Raw genomic sequence first — 5,613 nt, 5'->3', positions numbered from 1 at the left:
TTTCTTGTAAGTCATGGACCATATGCACGCACTCTCTCGCAGACACACAATTGCTCATTTCCCAACCTCAGAGGGCGGAGTTTGCTCCAAGTCCTCCTCCAACAACACAGAACCCCTCCCTCTCCAAGCGAGTGACCGCCTGTCTCAATGGACACAGCAGCGAGAGCAATGGCCACGTGGCTGTGCCTCTTCTCCCCCTGGAGCACAGAGGAAGGGAGAGGAGCTCCTGTGGCCCCAGCAGCCTCCTTCCAGGGTGCCCTTCTCGCCGGTGGTCGCGGTTGGCCCTAGTGCCCGGTGGGAGCTTGGAAAGAGCGCGCGCGAGAGAGAGCAAGACCATCACCGCCTGCGGGAAAGCTGCTGGAACTCAAGCCGCCTTTGAACCAGCACAGACGTGACTCCTCGCATGCTCAGAGACTATTTCTTTTTTGTTACCGGAAACTCAAGTTGTAAAGAGTGGAATGGACACCAAGCTCACCCCGCTCGCTCCACGATGCATGAGTATCACTTTCGGCCGCCCCGGCTTAAGAATGCCTTCATGTGAGAAGCGGCACCGGGCTGCTGGAAGCAGTTCTGCAGACCCTTGCGCTCGTGGCCAGGGGGTGTCAGGAAGGAAACTGTGGAGACTCAGGGACACCGCGAGAGGAGCTGAAATGCAGGACCTAAAGGGATGGAAGTAGGAGCAGCAGTGTCGGCAGAAAAGGAGGTTTGGGGTGGTGGTGGTGGTAGGAGAGACAAACTGGTTGGGGAAAACAGGTGCCTTCAGGTGGGGGAATCTTTAGGGATGCAGAAAAACTTGGAGGCTGAGCTGCAGAGCGGCGAGGAGTTGGGTGAGGAAGGTTCCCTCTCATGTTGGGGTGTGGTTCCTGTGTGTATGGCTCTGGAGGGAGCAGACTCCTCCCTCTCCTTAAAGGTTATGGGCCTTAGGACATCTGTTCCTTGCTAGTTTCAGCTCCTTCTGTGCCCCTCCCTTGCTCTCAGGGCTGCCAAGAGATTAGCAAATCGATTGATTAACTGCCCAGCATCTAACTGATTAATCAATAAACCAACCAACACAATTTAAATGCATTTACATGCTGCAACACCTCAACTTTATAATGATGCTGCGAGAAAGGAGCGGTTTAGTAACCAACGCTTTCCCTTCTTAAAAAATTCTAACAAAAAACTTTCATTTCTCTCCTCGCCTCCCACTATTTGAATAGAAGCCCGGTACTTTCCTGCTATTATCTGAACCGAGTCCCTGGCGGGGATAGAGGAGGCTATGGAGGAAAATAGATGGCTAAGCGGAAGAGGCAACGGAGCCTGCTGGCTACTGCAAACCACGGGTGCCAACTTGAAAAAATATGGAGGGGGGAGGCACTGGCGTGGCCAGGATTTATGTAAGGGGGGGGGCTGAATCATCTGCGACGCAGTGGTCAGTTAGTTAAGCATTTTTTCTTTTCTTGATTTAGGGGGGCAGCTGCCCCCTGCCCTCCCTTGGCTACTCATAGGAACAGGTAAGTCCCGTCCCGCCTCACAAGACATGGCGCGCGTGCACCATTTGAACAGCAATGAATGACCATCAACTTTTTAGGGCGGACGGCCACCGCAAATATTTTACTGGGGGGTGAAGGGACCTCGGCCCCGGGAATTGGTTCCTACTCTGCAGACCGTCCCTCCCACCATCATGATGAAAGTGTCTCTGAGCACGTGTAGAGTAAATTTCTATTCCATAAATGAAAGGAGACGCCACTCTGTGGAGATTTGTTAATTTTATTTATTCAATCACTGTACTGTATACCCCGCTTGATTGTAGAAAACCTCAAAGCAGATTGTAAAAAGAATAAAGCAGTAATATTATTAGTAAAAACCATTTTTAAAAAACTAAAAGCCAGCGACGAACAACAAACACCCCAGCAATCAGAATAGCAGCAGGTGCCGAAAGGAGCGCAGTGAAAGCGACTGCTGAAAACATTTTGTTTAGACGAGCCTGTCCAGATATTCAGATTGCTGGTATGTTTTTTTGCTCGCCGCTGGTTTTTAGAGCGCTTGGAGGGAGATCCAGAGGAGATCTATTTCTTACAAATGCGGAGTGAGTATTGCACGGCACCTGTAACAGCGCCGGTTCCGCATGAGGGACGGGACTTCCAGATCGAGGGTTGCATTTTGCTTCCGATACTCACTGGAGCCCCAGAACCGTCTTCTAGAGTGGCTGGGAAGGAGGGAGAGGGCAAGCAGATTAAACCTCGGGTTAATGCCCCCCGACGTCCTTCTTCATCTCATTCCTGGCTTCAGCTCAGCTTCCTGCCCACCTGCCCGCTCGCCTCCCCCTTTGTCGGGATTTGCCAAGACACAGCAAAGCGGGGAGACCTCGAAGGGCTGCTGAGAACATTACGGGGCCCCAGGGAGCCCTCGGCTTCTAATACGGAAGGTCTTTATTTACTGATGGCTCCTCTGAAAGTGGGAACAGATGGGATCCTGGAATAGGGGGGACACATGCGCCCACCACCACCTCCTGGGAATAAAGGGGCGCATTAGACCGACCAGCAGCATCCCTTCGAGCAGGACTTCAAAACGCCTGCAAGTTCATTGCTTCACACAGGGAGCGAAGACTCGCATTTGAACCACCACCAGCAGGAATTATGATCTGAAATCCCTCCTGTAAATACACAGAAGACAGGGAGGGAGGGAGGCCAGTGTTAACCTTTTCCTTCCAGCCTTAACATCACCATCAGCCTTCGAGGTTAGAGCATCAGGATCGCACCAGAGTCAGTCGGATCACTGGGGCAGTTGCGTGTCGCTCGCCACCGGCTGCAACGAGGCCTATTCAGTAGAGTCTGATAACATTTGCATAGTCTTCCACACATACCATTCAGCACATAGCAACAGGCATGGAGGTGGGGTGGAGAGAAGATTGGGGAACTGCCTTTCCCCAGCAGCAACAGAGACCTCTGCTTGAACGCTGAGAAACAACAAATGCAGCAAGAAACTAAAGCAATTCTTCGAGTCTCTGGATCGTGCGCAAAACACTTATTGCATGAATGAAAAATGTGTTTGGGCTCCTTTAATATCTTTGGAAAGCTGCATTTTAGTGCCTCTCCTTAATTTCGACACATTCTGATCTCAGAAAGTCCCTTATTGGGGGATGAGCTTTGAAGCCTTCTTGAACTGGCCAGTAGAGGGCGATATGGAATTTCGTTGTCATAGACTGTGAGGCGGGGGCGGAGGGGCGAGGAGGGAAGGGAAGAGTGAAAGGCGCACAGGGAATAATTCCGGCTTGCTACTTTACAGCAGATGGCTCTGAAAGCACTTTGCAGCAAGCACTTCACCTTCATTAAAACAAAACGGGGGCAAATTAAAAACGAATCCGCGGAAGTGCATTTGGAGCCCCCGGGAAAACAGTTCCACGTGCCATCGTGTTCCTAGTGTTCGTTGTCCTCCTCAGCTGAGAGAAATCTCTCTTACTCTGGAGGCAGAGGAAGGAAACGCACATTTGGTGTAAAAAGAGACAAAACGTATGGGGAAAGCCTCAGCCTCCATCGAAGTCCATTTTTGCAGCATCAGGAGCTTGTAGCCAGGCCTCACCTCTGAAGGTCCGTATCCAACATCTGTGACGAAACATGCCAGATGGGTTTTCTCTAATGAAAAAGTGAATGCCAGTCCTGTGTTGCAGTGCCGGATTTACATATAAGCTAAACAAGCTATAGCTTAGGGCCCTACTCTCTTGGAGGCCCAAAAAAAAGTTTAAAGGGGGGAAAAAACCCAGATGTTCCTTTTCAAAATATAAGATAAAAAACAAATAAAATAAAACCTACATATAGCAAAAGTGTTTTGTGTTGGGTATGGACCTATTAAATTTCCATATAGCATATATTAAATACAAAAAACAACGACAATTTGTTGTTGACAAGGACAGCTGGACATATAAAGGGCCCCATTACCTTCAGTAGCTTAGGGTCCCATCAAACCTCAATCCGACTCTGCCTCTGTGCATGTGTGTCTACACATTTCAGAAATGGCATCATCATCCAGGTGGTTTGGGGATGCCACCTTGGATTTTCTGACATAGTGTCATAGAACCAGTGCTTTTTTTCTGGGGGGACACGGGGAGATGCTGTGGCTGTAGACTGAACTTTAAATGGTGCAAGATCCTAGCATATCTCAGAAGTTGCCTAGGAAGCTGTATTGTCTACACTGGCTGGCAGCAACCCCCCAGGATTCCAGACCAGGCATCTTCCCAGCTCTACTTGGAGATGCTGCCAGACACAACCTGGGACCTTCTGCATGCCTTCCGTGACAAAGATCACACCCCTAAAAACAATGCGATCCAATACCAAAAAGTCACAATAAAAACATAACTTTAAAACAAACAACATACCAAGTAAAACAATAATAACCCTAACCCTAACCCTAACCCTAACCCTCAATAATCCATTAGAATACTCAATAATCCATTAGAATAGTAAAATTAAATATCTGCACATAATAATCGAACAGTTTACACTTAACAATTACAGTAAATAATGACTAAGCTGTAATCAATAGAAAAGACAGCAAGTCACAATGCATAAAATACCACCAAACATACAAGCATGTCATGCTCTAGTAATTTCTCCATTTGCAGGATTCCTTTGGTAAGTACCTAAACAGAGCACCTGTCATGGATCAGCAGAAGAGGTAGCAGCAAGCAGGAAGCTGGAAAGTAGACAGAGAAGACATGGACTTAGACCCCAGGTCCTGGTGGTGGAGCAATGAGGAACGGTTAATAATAATTTAAGCGACTTAGTGCCTGAAGTGAACAGAAATATCTGGTTGGCGTGAAGCTTTACGGTGTTGTTGTCATGTCTGGGACATCATGTATACTGTCGTTTTGTATTTTTATTTCCCTCTGCACTGCCCGGTCCTCAGTGAGCCTGACTCTTGCCTTTAATATATAACTGTAATTTATTTATCTCACAACTAACCTGCAGCTGTTATAAAATGTTATAAATTGATATACATTACATCTCATCTTACTGTAAAACCCTAACCCATTTAGGGCTTTAAAAGTCAGCACCAACACTTTGAATTGTTTTACTTCCTTTGCCATATAGCACAGGGTTATTTACATCTGTCTTGTTTGAGTCCTCAATGTCTATTTTTCACTTCTCTCACCCATCCCACCAAAAGCAGCAGGGGATCAGAGATCTGAACTAAGAAATCAGGGGTGTAGCACGTTGTAGCAGTGTACCTATGGCCCTGGTTTTGAGGTGGCACTGGCGTGGGGCGCCTGGGTCGTGCCCAGGGCCATAAGTAGGGGGTGGTGAGGAAGGGCCCCGTTAAGGGCTTAGGCGAGGGGCCCCACAAAATCTGTTCCGTGAGGCACCAGAGGCCGCCCCCTCGATCGGGAGAACTTGCGCGCGTGGCGGGCGCCTCTTCTTGCTGTTTGAGCAGACAGCGAAGGAATGAGTGGGTAGGAGGGGGGGGGGCGTGAGGGAGGGAGAGAAGCAAGGAAGGAAGGTGGGTGTCCTCTCGGGGTGGAGCTACCGGAGCCGGGGAAAGGGCGTCGGTAAGGGAGGCCAGGCACCACCCGAGCGCGTTCCAGAGCACGCTCCAGACCCTGTTGGAAGGATACGGAGGGGCAGCGTATAATACCAT

The sequence above is a fragment of the Podarcis liolepis genome, assembly GCF_965112155.1.
Source record: "Podarcis liolepis genome assembly, chromosome: 15".
Taxonomy (NCBI): Eukaryota; Metazoa; Chordata; class Lepidosauria; order Squamata; family Lacertidae; genus Podarcis; species Podarcis liolepis.
Note: the sequence above shows the minus strand (reverse complement) of the source record.